The 18,040-nt window shown below is 43.3% G+C and overlaps 1 protein-coding gene across 8 annotated transcripts in view; it reads left to right on the top strand.

Annotated features, from left to right (window-relative positions):
• The window catches only part of ATXN1 (ataxin 1), a 321,463-nt gene that overhangs the window by 199,511 nt on the left and 103,912 nt on the right, over positions 1 to 18,040 (top strand). The window lies entirely within an intron of this gene.

Below are 18,040 nucleotides of genomic sequence, written 5' to 3'. Positions count from 1 at the left end.
GGTGGAGCATGGTGCCTGCAAGCAAAGGGTGGCTCAGAGCCAGCTCTGCTCTCCCAGGAGCTATACCAGCTTTACTCCCCAATCTCCTGGTCCGTCCTGGCCAAACCCCACACCCTGACCCTCACCCTCAGCATGCTCCTGTATCCCATCTCTCGCCCAGATCTCTGACACCCACCTTCAGCCCCCTCCTCCACAAAATCTACTAGCTCTGCACCCTCTGAAGAGTTAATCCAGTCCTGGGAAGCTCTGAGTCTCAGGGCAGTGAGGTGAGTGTTGGGTTTCTTTTTTTTGGTACTTCTCACCTGGGGGTCACATCTGTGAGCGTTTTTTTTTCCCCCCTCCTCCTTACTTGTGCTTTTTCCTTTTGGCTTCTCACTTATGTGTGAGTCCCTGACTAATTTTCCTGTGGGTCAGTGGGCCCCAGCCCAAAAAAGGTTTCCACGCCTGCTTTACAGGAAGGATTGTCTCTATCTCAGCCAAAGCAGAACCAGATTGCTGGCACAGAGAAATAAAAAGTTTGTAGAGAATTTTTTAAACGTAATGGTTGGGAGAGAGCTGATGGGTATGGAGGAGCACATGGTTCAGATGGAGACATCCCTTAGGGATGAATTTATTCAAGGAGGTGACTACATATCATAGTCAGTAGGATGGGAAAGAAGTTGGTAAAGCACTAGTAGAAGCTAGTGAGAAACAGATAAGGGTAAGAGTCCCATTTAAATAAAACACATGAAGGCAAGACACAGAATAAGGATAAATGGCTTATATATAGATGCTAGAAATATAAATAATGAGGTGATATTAAATGAAGATATTGACATAATAAGCATGTTGGAAGCTAAGTGGAATGAGGATAACCAATTGGACATGTTAATATGAGGGTACAAAATATATGGAAATGACAGATTAGATTGTACTGGTGGGGGAGCAGCACTGTATGTGAAAGAAAGCATAACGTCAAATAAAATAAAAATCTTAGATGAATCGAAGAGCTTCTACCTGAGGAGAGATTGAAAAGGATGAGTCTGTTCACGTTAGAACAGAGATAATAAGTGGGGAATATGCTAGAGGTCTATAAAAGCATGAATGGTGTGGAGAAAGTGCATAGGGAAGTGTTATTTACTCCTTCATAATACATAAGAATGAGGGGACAGTCAATGAAGTTAATAGGCAGCAGGTTTTTTTTTTTAAATAGTATAATGAGGTACTTCATACAATGCACAGACATCCTGTGGAATTTGCTGCCAAGGATTGTTGTGAAAGCGAAACATATAACTAAGTTAAAAAAATCATTAGTTCTTGGGTGATGGGTCCATCTGTGGCTATTGGCCAAGACAGTCAGTGATGCAACTCCATCCTGTAGGTGTCCCTAAATCCCTGACTGCCAGGACCTGGAACTGGGTGACAGGAAAGGATCATTCAAAATTGCCCTGTTCTGCATTTTTCCCCTCTGAAGCATCTGCTGTTGACCACTGTAAAAAGATAAATTGGTCTTATGCTTCTGCAATTATTAATAAATGGGAATATTCCCATGAGGACATCTAGAAGAGAACTTTGCAAATGATCTGAGGTTCCCAGTGTTCGGTGATTGTTTGCTGGGTTGTGATGGTGCAATATATGTGAAAATACATTTGAATGTTTATATATAACTTTATGTTTTGTGCATTGTTCTAATGGGTCCAGGAATAATTCATATTCTTGTCTGAGAGTAAACTTTGACAATACCAGTATTTGATGTTACCTTTTAAAAACCTTGTTCAGAACATACAGCAAGCAGTATTTTCTTCCAGAATGGATACATAGTTTTTATTTCATAGGGAATGCTTGGACTTTTTCAAAATTGAGTATGTTTCAATAATAAAAATTATGAAATCCCACATCTGGTGGATTCGAGTAAAACATGCCAAAAGTATGTCTTTACATATTTGCACTTGAGCTAAAACCTCTGGCGTGGTTTGTGGGGACTGGAAAAGAAATGTCCAAGTCATCTGTATCTTAGTAAGTTAAACATCCTCATTTGGTCTGCAAGGTTCTGTCTACGCTGCAGGTAATTACCTGCCCTACAGCTGGCCCATGTCAGCTGAGTCAGTCTATGGGTCTGTTTAACTGCAATGAAGACTTGCACACACAAGCTGGCGAGTGGGTCCCAGAGCCTAGTCCGGGCCCAAATGCTTACACCAGAATTAAACAGCTTTGTAGCCTGTGAGCCTGAGTGAGTTGATGTGGGCCCATTGGGGGTTTTATTGCTGAGTAGACATGCCCTGTGTTTAGCTTTTACTGGGAGCAAACTACAGGTGGCAGACCACTAAAGCTCCCTGCCGCTTTGCTGTAACACGCCTGTAAAGGCTTGGTTTCTGTGCGGCTTTGTCTGAGTGAGGACTGGGTCAGTCTGATTAAGAATCCTAGGACTTTACCCTAATGTTTAGACCCAGTTCTGCTTTATTTTCAGTATTTTATTGTCCTTTCCCTGCTCCTTACCCCCTCACTACTCTCTTTACCCTGTTCCTGCCTTATCAATACTTCCCCCTTACTCGTCACTGTAGGCTGTTTTTTCTGGCACATTAACTTGTGGTGCAGGCTGACTGTGAGCAGCTCCTTATGGGGATGATGTCAGTGCTCCTTCCTGACTTGGCTGGCAGGGATGACTGTAGTCTAGGCACACCCTTTCCCTGAAGCGTCACCTCAGCCTCCGACTCGTGTGGAGGCAGCAGCTCCCTGGAGAGGAGTGTTAAACCAGAAGCATAAGTAAATGATGAAAGGGATGTGCTGACGGGCCTGGCTTAGTGGTACTTTGAGTGCTGCTTGGTCCTCAAGACTTCATTGCTGCTTTGTTGGTAAAGATGCACAGTTGTGTTCTCTGAGAGCAGTGAGCGTGACCAACTGGGAATGTCGATGGAGAGTTTTCACACCCTGTTTAACGTTTTGAATGTGCTTGTTTCTCAGCTTCTTTGCATCGGTATACTAACCTCTGTAGGGCTTTACATGGACTTTACTGGGTTTGCAACAAAGAGAGAGAGCTGCATGTTTGCGTCCTTGCAAGCAAGCGCCCTGTACGTGCCATTTTGTATTTATAGGGATAGAGTAAAAAGCAGGAACTGCCATCATTTGAAAATTGTCTCGTTGAAACAGCAGTAATTTATTCCCAGGCTTTATTCTTGATCAAGAGCTACAGACAGCTGCAGCTTCCCTTTAAATAGCAATTGCACTCTATAAGCATGCTATACATTGGTCTTCAGGTTTCTGACATTTCTCTGCCAAAAATCAGGAATATTTCTCACCAAATAAACGTTCATTCAGAAAGTCCTATTTCCTGGCTTTTAATTTACAACACCTGCTTTCAATGGACAGCTCAAAATGGACAGTTAGGAGAGGAAGTTGAAATTACTGGGCTTTTTTTGGCATAAAGATATCTGCAACAGCCAGCCTTAGTATTGACAGGTCTTCAGCTGGTAAATATTGGCTTAAAATCAAATCTTCAGAAGTACGGAACAGCTAATGTACCTTTGGTCAAATAAATGGCTGTTATGACTTATGAGGTGGTGAGTCCATCTAAGGGTTCCAAAGAGGTTATTAATACCCAGCACTCATTTGACTCGGCAGAACTCAGATACCTGGATTCATACCTGCACCATCTCCCTCAACTCATCTGCTGCTTCTGCAGACTCCCTTTCTCCTGTCTGCTGCTGCCTACGGTCCCAATTTCCTACCTTTCCTTCTGCTTCCTGCTTTATTTTCATGCTGTGCTGCTGTCGTTCTTTCTTCAGTATCTCAATTGCTCGTCTGCCTCCCTGCCACTTTCCACTCGTTGTCTACCACTTCAGTGAAAGGGTGGCAGCCGTACTAGTTGGTTGAGTCTCATAATTCAGGGATGTGATGTTGCCTTTCTAAATTGAGATCCCCTCCTCCTCCCCCCCAGGCGTATTCATGGATTGCAGTTTACAATCCCGGTATTAAAGTAATTTTAAGTTAGATCATTTATTCCTTTCCCTTGCTTTCTTCTTGGCCTATATAGCTTCCAAAGAACTGAGAAGTTGTAATTTCTCCAGGGCTAACATCCAAGCCTTTGATAGGCAGGTATGGCTCCTGGGGGCGCTACATGTTGCTACTGGTTGTCAGCATTGTAAAACTTCCTCTGCAGAGCACAAAAAGCCGTGCAAGAATACTGGTCTTTCCTCTTAACTAAGGGACGTTCTGGTTTCTTGCTTTCTGATGCCTTTTCTTCCTTGTCCTCCAAGCAAATGGCTGTAAGTATAGGACTTCCATGTTAGTAGTGAGGACAGCTTTTTCCTGAGCATACACATATTTTTGGCACTTATTTTAGCTTTTGGCTGTCAGTCTCGTTTAATGACTTTTCTTTCAGGAGGGCAGGTAGTGGTAGACAGTACACTGGATCAGGCCAGCAAGGGAAGGAACGTTAGTTTGTTAATTGTTACAGTGTGTTGGGGGTTGTAGAATGGTCTGCCAGTGCGTGAAATGTGACTATGTAGCCCGTGCTTGCTCTCATTTTTCATATGATGGTGTGTTCTGTAGAGGCTCCAGGCCTTACTATATGCAATGTACCTTGACACAAGAGGCCCTCTGCTCAGACCAAGACCGAGCATTAGCTCAGCTTTAGCCTCTGCACACCACACCAGTGCATTGAAATGCTCCAGTTTATGTGAATTGCATATGGTGCTTAGCAGGACAAAGCCTGGCTGCCTCAGCTGCTCAGGTACAAGTTTGGTCTCCATTCGTCATCTTGTCTAGTTATCCTGGTCATGTACCTCGTGCCAGCCTAGGAAGACAACTGTTGTAGTGCTGCCGCATTTGTGCATCTGTCTTGGTGATGTATTTCCCTGTGCTCGCAATGATGCTAGTAGTACCTAGCAACATGCCAGTGCTACTGTAAAAGCTGTGGCAAGAAGGGAATATAAGTTAAGCTCTCTCCTAAGAGAATTTTCTTCTTTTCTTGTGCTGGGCTGGCATCCAAAAGGAGAGGTTGATGTCACCGGTGTGCTGGTTACGAGAGATCATGGACTAGTGAGTCTTGCTAGTAGAAATACTATTCCATTGAGAATAACATGCTCATTCATGCCTGTTACAGATTTATTTGCTGCCTGCAAGGTGTGCTGGCCAGATCTTGTATGTGCTGGGTACAGACATTAGAAGATCTCAAAGTTATTGGTGGTATCTGTTTCTTCTGAGTGTCATGTTCCTGGCTGTTAATCAGCCTTGGTGTTCGGAGTTATGGACACTGACAAATGTTTCAAATGTGTCTGATGGCACAGAGGTCAAGAGGAAATGATGAAGAAGCAAGTTACCAGGCTTGCTCTTGGCTTCTTTCCCTGTGAGCACGTTGGAAGCTAGAGACAGATCAATGTAACCTAAGGAGATGTAGTCTTGCATTTGGCTCTAATGGATTCTCCAAGCTACTCTTTAAATAATAAAGCTACTCTTTGTACTGCCACAAATCAAGTTTACTGCAATCAGTGGCGATAAAAAGGTCTGTTCAATTTTATTTTTGTATGAGAATGGAAGAGGACCTTATAGGCAGCCCATTAGCTGCCAGGCTGGTTATCCTTCACATTGAACTGAGGGGGCACAAGTAATTTTTTTTTCTTTCACCGCAGTGTAGATTCCAGTCATCATTCAACAGTAAACTTTGCTAAAGAATTTTTAAAAAGTAAGGCCAATAAAAATGATGTCATGCAGGCCTGGCAGGCAAAATCAGTATGTCTGGACTGAAGTATAGGATGCTGGCTGTCTTGCCAAGTAGAAATTTGTGAACAGAGATGATCTGTGAGAAACAATATGAAGGGGAAACCTCAAAGAAGCAGGCCACCAAAAATTGTGCTTTAAACTTTAATCTGTGAACAATTTGCTTCTTTGGCAAATGTACTATATTTGCTTGATGTTCCAAATCAGCATTTTTGATGTAAATAATTTACAAAAACAAACTGGAGGTGACACCGATCTTGTGTGAGATGGATGTGAGTTGGATGCTCGGTAAGGCACAGTTGACAGGGGGAAATGTAGTGCAGGGAAAGGATTGCAGCAGCTAACACATTACACTTCATATTTGTGACAGTTGGAGGAGTGGATAGGCCTTTCGGTCTGTTTAGCTTTGAGTAATGACTTTTAGGCAGCTTTGTTAAAAATAAAATAAACTCCTGTTGAACTGAACCTAACCAAAGTGTCTTCCTCATGTATGCACAGATACTTTATATCAGGGTGGGGAACCTATTTTGGCCCAGGGACCACTGACCCACAGAACAGTCTCTCGGGGTCACACAAAAGTGAGAAGCTAGTAGATTTTTGGGAGTCCTCTGTGGTGGAGACAAACATGAGGGGTTTAGTGCTCAGAGGGGGTTGCTGGAGTGTAGAGTCTGGGATGGAGAGAGTATGCAGGAGCAGACTGGGTGGGAGGTAGGGAGCAGGCTGGGGTTGGGGTGTCTGGGTGGAAGGTGGGATCCAGGAGCTAGCTGGGAGTGGAGGACCTGAGCGGGAGGACGAGTGTGTGAGGCAGATGGGAGTGGGATGCTTACCTGCAAAGTCCCCCCCACCCCCCCCGGGGGCACACATGGCTCGTCCCCTCCTCCCACCACTCTCATTGGCTGCAATTCCAGCCAATGGGAGCAATGGTGAAAAAGCCTCCAGGTGATTCCCAGCGCTGCCATTCCTATTGCTGGAGAGATGGGGAGTGGCAATGCACAGAGCTGCTTCCCAGCCTGACAAGGCGGAGCCTGTTGGCCTGATCCAGCCCCAGCTTGCCTTGATTGGGCCAGCGAGGCTCAGTACTCCTCTCCTTCCCCTCTCCCGCAGTGGGGAGCTGGTATTTGTGACCCAGCCTTGGGGGGTGGGTTGGGGAGCAGGGGCTGGAGTGCCAGCATGGGCTCTGCATACCAGAGTGTGGGGCAAGCCCCAAGCTTCAAGGACCAAACCAAGCAAGCCACAGGCCATAGGTTCCCCATCCCTGCTTTTATGGAGGAGTCATGTGCTCAGATACTGGGTGAGTGCCTCACATCTCAGATCCATCTAATTTTTAACTGAGTTTTTTCTTTTATTACAAACTCTTACAGCGAGATTTAACTCCCCCTGAGCAGACAGATATCAGCGTAAATACAGGTACAAGCTCCATTCCCATTACAGTTAACTAGTGACACCCATCAAGTTGCAGAGGTTTGACTTAGGAAGACGTCTCCCTATTCCCGATCTTGTTTGCAAACAGAGAGTGAGCTCCTGTGTCCACCACCATAACATTGGTGCCTTGTGTTGAATTCACGGAAGCAGGTGGTCTTTATTAGATCAGTTATTGCTTTGATTCTGATTTAATTAATGCAGACATTCTTGGACTTTCCCATTTCCAAGTCACTTCGTCCATCTGATTAGTGTTTTGATTTGGTGAGGTACAATAAATTAATATAGTGCTCCCGTGTCCCTCTTTGGCTACGTCTACACGTGAACGCTACATCGAAATAGCTTATTTCGACGTAGTGACATCGAAATAGGCTATTTCGATGAATAACGTCTACACGTCCTCCAGGGCTGGCAATGTCGACGTTCAACATCGACGTTGCGCAGCACCACATCGAAATAGGCACTGCGAGGGAACGTCTATACTCCACAGTAGCACACATCGAAATAAGGGTGCCAGGAACAGCTGCAGACAGGGTCACAGGGTGGACTCAACAGCAAGCCGCTCCCTTAAAGGGCCCCTCCCAGACTAAGGGCTGCTGCACACGGTGACCATAGAGCCCCACAGGGGCTGGAGAGAGAGCATCTCTCAACCCCTCAGCTGATGGCCGCCATGGAGGACTCCGCAATTTCGACGTTGCGGAACGCGTAACGACTACACGGTCCCTACTTCGACGTTGAACGTCGAAGTAGGGCGCTATTCCTATCCCCTCATGGGGTTAGCGGCTTCGACGTCTCGCCGCCTAACGTCGAAGTTAACTTCGAAATAGCACCTGACACGTGTAGCTGTGACGGGCGCTATTTCGAAGTTAGTGCCGCTACTTCGAAGTAGCGTGCACGTGTAGACACGGCTTTTGTCTGCCAAAGCACTTGGGATTCTGTACACTAGATAAAGGACAAACATAGTGAAAGAGTATCCTTTGAAAAAGAACATACATAGAAAAATGTTGTTCTGTAAACTTCAGCATGTATGATGTTGCCGTAAACAGCATGTGTTCATCTCTAAGACTCCTGCAGTTTTTTGGCTCAAAAAGAGGCCATGGGAACTGAGCCATCATTATCTTGCACCTTGCTTCAGCTGTATTTCAGTGAGTACAGTGGCTCCGCTACTGAAGATTTGCCAGATGGCATATCAAGAGTCTGTCTCAGGAGACCTGGCAAACTTGCAGGGGAAGCACACGGTGTTAGGGAAGATGCTGAACAAGCACCCATATGCCTTCTAAAAGCCCCCTTCCTCACCTCTGCCCCAGACTAACAGAGGCTGTAGTTTGACCAAGTGAGAACCTGTCAGTGCTGAGAAATCTTATACGGAAAAGAATGGGTAAAGAGATACAGGAGGTCTTTAATGCAGTATTAGTTAGCTTTGGTGCCTTGTTTTTGGGTGAAGCATGGATGCAACTTCTAAAGGCAGCATTGGTGCAGTAGATGGCCCTGGAGACTCATTTTCATTTTGTAAAAATCCCATTTGTTGGGGAGGTACATAAACCTTTGACCAATTTTTTGCGGTTCTTGGAGAATAGCTGAAGTGGGTAGCTGAATATACCAGGATAGGAATGCCATCTGACTCCTGCCTTATTCACCTGATCGTGTGGGAAGAGTGAGGATGATTGGAAGAGTGGGTATAAAGCTGTAAACAGACAAAAAACAAGTTCCTTTAAAATCCATTCCCCTGTTCGTGATCTGTCTTGGATTTCTTCTTTCTCACCCTAACTCTTAGACCTCAAAAGCATCTTCTTTTGAATCAGAGCCATAGTAGAAAAAAACTTATTCTATTGTAATGCAGCTGATTGAGTGTTGGTTTTATCTGATTAGCACAAAATGTGGAGAGGTATTGGAGATGTTTTGCTTTGATTGGTGCTATGTAAAAATTGTTAATATTATGACTGTTTTGGTAATTTAGGGTTACATGATAAAACCCAGGGTGGATGGTTGGTATAATTTGGTATTATAATATATTCCCATTTTTAATTGTGCTCATGAGAATTAAGAAGTAGGCAGGTTTGTTATAAAACATTGTTGAAAAGAAAATAAGTGTGTATACTGGAACCAGTGTTCAAAAGTAAATAAGAGAAGAGCTTTGTTCTAATTAAAATAAACTAAAATTAAAAAATAGAACAAAATCATTTGTGGTGAGAGTAGTAGTGTGGTGGAATTGGCGTCTGGCTTTGTTCCCCTGACTGGCTCTTGGCAACGTCAAAGCGAATAAAAAATCCTAGAATGTTTGCTTTTTCCAATGTGTTCTAGTTGCTTGAATTCCTGATTTTTCTCACTTAGAGGATGCATTACTGCTGGAGAGTCAAGCTCACAGTGTGATACTTAGATCGTTTTTTTGACTGCATTGTAAAAAAAAAAAAAAAAAAAAAAAGAAAGAAAAAAAAATAGTTCTTAGGATATCCATTCCTAGAATGGATAAATACCTGTGCTGTATTGTTGGAGGCTGGCACTTACAACTTTATTACAGGATGGGGTGCATGATCTACCATCATTAAGGACATAAAACACCTATGGTTGGCTTGTCTTAGCTGGCTTGAATAGTAGAGCTATAAAATTTCAGCGTAGAACAGGGGTGTGCAAAGGGGCAGGGGCATGTGAAATTTCCTAAGGGAGTCACAGCATGATCATCTGCTGGGTATCAAGCTCATCCAATTCATTAAAAAAGTTGAAATCTGTTACTGTTTTTTACATGTGTATTTACATCTATATACTGATTGATAAAGTTTTTACATTCTACAGACTTATTTTCTTAAATGTGCTGAAAGTTTTGTTTTCAGATGAACATAACTACCATTTCCTTTGGTTTGGATTACATTGGACAGGTTGGGGGGCCCTGATCACTGCAGGGATGAAAATTGGGTTTCAGCATAAAAAGTTTACTCACCCCTGTAGAGGTTCAGGTTTAAGCAGGAGCCTAGGCTGTCTGACCCTCCCGGGGGCTTGGTTGATTTGTAGGCATGGCTTAATTCAGTGGAAAGGAGTGCAAGAGTGGAGAAAGCTGTGCTCACTGAAATGGCTGAGTCAGAATTGAAGTTGAAGAGTTTGCAGTTCTAGAACATAGCACACATTTTAGACATTCTTATCAGAGCACTCGGTCAGGCAGTTATGTGGAATACTGATAAAGTAATGTCTGATAATAGGCTTTGTAATTTAAAATGCCCAAACTTGGCATGTGCTGTAGTCATATAAGATGATAATACCAATGAGACTTGAGTTTTGGAATTCCTGGTTCTGCTTGCTTGCTTCACTAACAGATCATTACATAAACATTGACTTAATGGCTTCTATACTAGAGAGGGGTGTTTTTCTGTCAGAAGGGATGTTTGGTCTAGGCTGGCTCTGCATAGTGCCATGTGGGAATAGTTAATATGAGCCAGTCTTTAAGGAGAGAGGGAAAGCTAACGTTTTACGAGTGGGTTTGCTGCAAGTCTGTTTTATGTAAACCACATCAAGTACAAGTGATATGCAGATGATTTTTCTATTTACTTGTAGAATCTTTCCTGTGTTCTTTCTGCCTGCTGGTGGCAGATTTCACTGGACTGGTAGATAGCAATTTACATTACATAGTTTGCAATTTGCATTAACTGAAAATCTTATTCAAAACACCGTCTTAAACTGATTTTCAGTCAGGATTTAAGATTTAAGAAAGTGGTAGGTGGAGGAGAGGAGAGGAGGCAAACGCCAATTTATATATAAAGCTTTTATGTCACTCTTCAAACTGAGCCTACCCTTTTATTGCCCTAAGTACAGTTCCTTTGTTACAAATCTGGGCACTGACCCTACTAGTTGCAGCAAGCTACTTGTATACCTGGTCAGCATTGGAATGCTGAAGCAACAGAGCAGTGCTTCTCTGGGGTCAAAAAGAGAAACCAGAAAGATAACTGACCTTGTGTTGGCAAAGGCTAGCTCCAATGGCAAATCTCGAAAGTAACGCTGTACATTATTCAGAAAAGTCTCGCAACAAAATCAACATAATTGCAACAGCATGGGCCTTCTTAAATGAGCTAGCCTCAGATGGTTTTAAGGGTTGTGCAGGCCAAGGGCTATAATTTTTTTACTCCTCCTGCTTCGATACCTCAGCATGTTGTAAAAGGTAAAGCGCTCTGTCCATGTCACTATCGGATGTGCAAACTGGGTATGATTCCACCATTGCTGAAAGTGAAAGGTGACTCATACACAACTTCGCTTTGCATCTCTCTAGGGCTGAAAAATCCACGGGTAGATGTGATCAGGCATCGGTGTGAGTTGCCGAAGTGTAGTGTTTCCTTCTCACGCCACAGGATTTTTGTTTCTTTCTGTTCTTGTTTCTGCAAGGCTATGGGGTGGTGGAGGAGGAATACATTACTGTGGAGTTTGCTTGATTATAAAACTATCTGATGAGGAGAAGACTGGAGGACGCTGTCTTCTATCTGTTCAGTCAGAACTTTGGCTCTGTAGGCAGCATGTGGCCCTCCAGGAACCTGAGCATAGCTAATATGCAGTGACTGTGTCCAGCACGTGTCAGCGGAGCCCTTATCTTGGGAGCACTCCCTTTGCTGCCTGACATACATGAAGCAGCCGAATTCTAAACTTCTGCCCTGGATTACACCTTTGTGCACCACAGTTACACTAAAGGGAGTTGCAAAGATCTGACTGCCAGAAGAATTTGACCCTTGGTGATGAACAGAGTTGCAAAATAATTACCATGTAATGTTGCAGTGAAATATGGCAATTTTTAATTTGTGACGTTTCATCAATACGTGTTGTAGAGGCCTTTTCCATGGTATTCTTTCACATAGCTTTGTGTATAAATATTGGGAACTCTTGCTTGTTTTGTTTTAAATTTTTTTTAAATTACCTTTCTAACAAATAAGCCTAAATAAAGCCCTTTTTCAAAAGAACACAGAGAGCGTCCACACACAAAATGTGCTCTTCAGACACGAAATCAAAAGAGTGCATCTCTTCTTCCGGAAACCCTCTTCCACTCCTGGATCAGGAAATGCACCTCCTTTCAAAAACTTCTTTCGAAAAAAGCATGTGTAGATGCTCCATGGGCCCTTCTTTCGAAAGAGCGGTCCTCATGGCACTGGATTTTTCAATCCCTGGCTCATTCTTTCCAAAGAGCGGGAGTGGTGTGGACGCTCTTGATCAAATGAGCCAATCAATCTTTTGATCCGCTTTTGTGTGTGTGGACCTGCTCTTTCAAAAGAAGATCTTTCAGAAGAGGTCTTCCAGAAGATCATCTTTCGAGAGATCCGTGTAGTGTAGCCGCAGCTTTAGGGTTTTAGATAGATCTAGGCAGAAGAAGAAGCTGCTATATGGATCCAAACTTCCCAAAATTTGCTGGGTTTTGGATCTGATTCTCTGGTTTTGGGATACATGAAAAGCCCGTCACAAGGTTAGGATCCATAACCTTGCTTCCTCAAAGTTCAGAGTTGTTGATATGTGAGTTTTGTTTCAGGCCCAACTCTATCATGGAGGAATCATTTTGTGCTTTCCCTGTCTGTCTGTTGGATCCACTTGTAATATCCTGTCTCATCTGATACTCAAATTACGATTAAATGTCATGATATGTGTACAATGGCTAGCCCAAACGTCAGCAACCTTTCGGAGGCGGAGTGCCGAAATTTGACCTTTTGACCTCTATGTATAGGCTGAGTGCTGGTGATACATTTTCAAGTCGCTAATAGTCCTACTTACAACAGCTTCATTAATGAATATAAAAAGATGCAGAGTTTTACTTCTTAGCTGTGGCTGGTGGCAGGAGGGAGTGGGGCTAGCATGTGCTGGAGACAAGTGAGCTGAGGGGGAGGAACTGGGCAGCCCGTAGGCAGTAGGACCTCCAGACACCTCACTGGCAGCACAGAGATGCCATTGCAGGTGGCTGTTCTGCCTCACTGAGTTCTTTGGAAAAGCCATGTGTGAAATGAGGGGGGCAGGTCTCAGTCTGGTCTCTGGTGGGTGGCCACAGTGGATGCTGCATAGGCAAGACCACCTGGCATCCCACTGCCATGGGGCAGCTGACTGGAGGAGACTTGGCTGGACAGCTGAATAGGCCGTTGCAGGAGGGGGGGCATTCCCCTCTCTACAGGAGGGAGGGATGGCAGTTACCTTTCTGGGAAGTTTTCCTCCATCTGAGCCAGCTAAGCATAGGACCAGGTACCAGGCAAGCTGTGTCGTAAACCTGGCTTTTCTGAAAAAGTGTGCAAGCCTCAGTTTCCCTGTCTGGAGAGTGGGGACCCTGGTAGCACAAGCCCCCAGAGCTCTGTGAGCACTGCTTATTAGTAACACCCCCTGCTCTAGTGATGCCACCTTCCCAGCCCAAGATCAGGCAGGGATGTGTTCCTTTTCTGGACACCCCTGTTTACAGAAGAGGCAGTGTGCAAGGTTTTCTGAAGCTGCTTTCCCCCTCGATGTGAGCCTCCACAGCTGAGTCTCCCTGCCCCAGCCCTGTGCCGCGACAGGGGCTCCAGCCCCCTCCCATGCTGCAGAGGGGGAGGGAAGGCAGGGCTGAGCTCCACTATGTGCTGGTTAAAATGGGTTTGCGTGCTCTGCTGGGGGTTGCTGACCCCTAAGCTAGCACAACAGAGCTCTCCCTGATCTCCAGTTGGGGCCTCTTGTCACTATCACAATAGTAATACTAAATAATAATAATAATAGTGAAAAACAAAGACTAATCACACTAGAAACCAGTCTGCCCTTGTGAAATGTGACATCTCTTGGTTTATATCGTATCCTTGGAATTCTTCTGCTCATCTCCTTTCTACCAGCCAGGAGACTAGTCAGTGCCCAAGTTCTCTCACTTTACTAACTCAGCCTTTTGCTTTCCAGCCACTGTTCCCGAGAGTGCAGGTACTGCCTCGATTTTCTCGTCATGCTGCTCTGGGCAAGCCTTCTTGTCACTCTTGGATCAGTGGCTTTCCTCTCTCTCTCCATAATGTCCATATCTCACCCGGCCACTTCACATCAGCTCTCTTGCCATCCTGCATCCCGCAACCCCACGCTCCCAAGCATCACTCTTTCAGTAAATGTGCCCTTTGTTTCTGTTATTCTTATCTAACTTTGTGTCTACATCCCACTGCTTTCCACTTAATACAGATTAAATTTCCCTTTCTGATGACTCCATTTCTGCATTTTATTGTGTTATATTGTGCCAGCTCATCTTTTAATAGTGCTAGCCTTTTGGGTTCAGGGAACCTGTTTACTGGTGTGGCACAGCTCTTCTGCTTTATATTGCTTTATACACTAATGGCACTTATTATACAATAATAGTAGTAATGAAATCATGGGATGGCTAAAACAGTAATAAAATTGTGGGATGGTGTTTCTTAAACTTTTCGAGACCACAGAACACCAAACAATGATATATTTTATGTGGAACACCTATGAACGTTTTCTTCAAAAAATGCTTTGTTAGACGAAATTCAAAACTAACACACACACACAAACACAAACAGTAACATATACAGCAAAATCAAAATTAAGTAATTTTAACCAGGTATCATAGCAGTGAGGAAGTAACATTGTATCTGGATTTAATAACAGAAAATATATACTACCAGTATATTTTTCCAAATGCTTGCGGCTCACCTGTGAGTTGTTCACGAAGCACCAGAGTTCCGCCAAACATCAATTGAGAAACACTGGGGCTAAAGCATTTTCTCATATTGAGTATCAGCTGCTCTAGGGAGCATGAGTTGTATTGTGTTCTTGGATGCTGTTTTTATCTAGTACTGTATATAAAAAAAGATAGACATTTAAATTTGACTAATCAGTCCTCAGGGCTGAGTGAATAAGCATCTAAAGATATGTGGGAGATGACCTCTGAGTGATATCAATACTTTTTCTTCCATTGGTAATATATGTAGCTTTGACTCAGAAGTTTCCATTTACCTATGAACTCTGATAATGTCAAGATAGTTTAACATGGGGAGAAACTCTGCTTCAGTAGTAAAATTTAGCTGTTTATCAGTAAACATGACTAGAGCCCTGCATGGATACAAATTTTGTATCTGCATCCAATCCACAATCTGCAAACATTCTCTAAACAGAAATCCACAGGTTTGCAGGGTTTTAATCTCATTTTCCCCAAAAGGAAGGTGAGTTGCAAGATGAATTTTAGGAGGGATTTATTGGTGAAAGGGCTTCATCCTTTCATCTGGTGTGCAAGCGTGGGCAGCTCACTATGGCCTCATTGGGTTTTGCCCTAAAGAGGTTACAGTCTATACTTGTAGATTGATTCTCAAATAAAAGTATGTATTTAGTCAGTTTGTAAATAACTATTTCCTGTTTATTTCACTGGGGCTGTGGGTCATTGTAATGGGCAAAGATACATAAGAAACAACTTGAATTTATAGTTCTGAACCCAAACCTTGGATCAAACTGAACTTTTGCATGGAAGGTGTCAGACCTTTAGTTATTAACCTTTCATTTGTTTTTGTTTTCTTTATTTTCCTGCTTTTCTTCACCTCCTGCTTTCATAAATTCATTGCAAGTTGGAGGTGCGATTTTAAAATAATTCAGCTAGTTCATTTATGGATTACACAGGATTGTACCCAACAGTCTATTTTCAAGAGTTTTTACTTGTCTAGTTTCAATGTCTAGAAACGCAAGGGTTTCAAACACACTCTTTAAGAGATTATATACCCAGCCTAATAGATCTCATTGCATCATATTCAATCTAGTTTACTACCACTTTAAATTTCTTCTCCTAGTGCTTGTTATACCGCCTATATCATCAGAAGTAATTCCTCCCTCTTTGTTGGCTATCGTCACATTGTTTTGACATTTCAGTTGGAACTGAAAGCAAAAATAGAAATATACAACAAAACAGGTATTATTATGGTGTTTCCCAAATGATGGAAAGCAGGTGACAGTCTCATAAGAAGCTGTTCTCATGAGATGTCCAGCCTGATTTTTTTGACTAAAGTATGGATACACACTGGATAGACACCCCCTCTCACTCCCAATTTTTTTGATACACGTGTAAACCAAACACCTGAATCTTCTGTATTTCACCTGTCATTGTCTGAAGTGCTACTGCAATGCCTTCAATTTCTAAAATCCTCATTTTATGGGTCTTCCTTTAATTTTCTTCTTCCATTCTGTCTTCATTTCTTTGTTATCCTGTTTGTTCTCCCTGCTCCGCAACCACTAGATTTTTTTTTTCATTTCCCTTCTTTTCCTTTTTTATAATAAACAGTAAAAACATGTCCCACATGGCCCCATCATCTGGAGCAACTTTTCTTACTCTTATTCCTTGTGAGAATCATCTCTCAAACCTGCCCCGTATACGTTAATTTTTTTCCTCATAAAACCTGCCCAGAGGTTTCTAATTTCCCTGGGCTAGCTTATTTTCCCCATAATATGTAGTCTCTGCTGCCTTCCTTCACTTCTGTGTTAGGCAGATGGGTTATGTTGGTAGCTACATCTGTTAGCAGCTTGGACTTTTAGGTCCTGATTCAGAAAAGTACTGAAGTGCATACTTAAGTCCACCTGTTTTTGTTTAAATGGTGTCCAGGATAGGAATGCTTTCCCAAATAATGGCTCTGTAATCTACTCTGAACCACATGTGAGATCTTTGTGTAAAAGATGCCACAAAAAACACAATTGTGCAGTAGTTGTGCAAGGGAAGTTTGAAGCGGTGCAGTGAGATGTTAAGTATAATATTGAAATATATATTATCTCTTTTCAGACAGAAAAAACATAAAATCTGATAAAATCATAGAAAAATGACAGCTGTGATTTTGGTCCGTTGTTTTGAAACTCCAGACCACGTAGATTTACACTCTTGATTTATGGTGAGATCCTCGGGACATGACCTAGCGTCTGGTATTGTGCTTTTGGGGAACTCCATTGTACAACTGCTGTACTGAAACCAAAGGGTGCCCAGTTTACCAGGCACATAGAGGTGACTCTGAGAGCTGCTTAAAGCACCTGAAAGATGTGAAAAAATAGCTTGTATCAAACAATGAATGATTAGACACAAGCGGCATGTACGACAGTGGGCTCTGGCCTACAAAACATGAGCTTGGTGCACATTATCTGCAGTGTGTATTCACTGCCATGAGTTGCTCTCGATAAAACCAAGGAATGAAGCTCGGTATTTGATGACCTGCAGGTTGAGCATCCTACAGATCGCTGTGGTGGAAGAACCTGATGCTAAAGACCCGCTCAGAATTACATCTCTGAATTTATGGCTTGGAGTGGGGAAGTACTTGCACAAGTCAGCCACAGGATCTATGGGCTGCTGCACCCTTTGGCCACGTCTATACTGGACCTGAAAGTTGATTTCAGATACACACGTCTAGCTACGGCAATTGTGTAGCTAGAATCTACTTATTGGAAGTCGACTGTCTTCGTTAAGGAAGGTTGACGTTTCCCCTGTTGACCTCCCTGACTCCTCATGATAGCGAGGAGTACAGGGGTTGACTGCCAACCCCAGACAGATCGATTTCATGCATCTTTCCCAGATGCATGAAACTGAACTCTGGACCCTGTCCGGATCGATCTTCCTGGAAGTGTAGACAAGCCCTTTGAGTGCAGCTCTTCAACAGCTTCATTTACAGCTGAAGTGTTTTTGAAACCTGCTGTTCACAGGGGGAGTCTGCTCACTCCCGCATCTCTGTCTTGCAGTCACAGGGGATTTAAAATGTATTTCCCTATGACCACAAGAAGGAAGCTGGCACACTGTATCTCAGAAATTAGTGTTGTACTTTGAGTCACAGTTCTTAGAGAAAACAGCAATTGTCTATACACAAAAGCAGCTGACTTACAACCTTCTCCGTTACTGCACAGGGACCACCTCCCTTTCTGAAACCTGCAGTTTGCACAGAGTCATCTAGCGGTTGAACTGCATAACTGCAGTTAACAATCACTTAAAGCAGCCCCTGCAACA

Source organism: Carettochelys insculpta, chromosome 2, assembly GCF_033958435.1.
Source record: "Carettochelys insculpta isolate YL-2023 chromosome 2, ASM3395843v1, whole genome shotgun sequence".
In the NCBI taxonomy this organism is placed as follows: domain Eukaryota; kingdom Metazoa; phylum Chordata; order Testudines; family Carettochelyidae; genus Carettochelys; species Carettochelys insculpta.
Note: the sequence above shows the minus strand (reverse complement) of the source record. Positions and strands in the feature narration are given on the sequence as shown.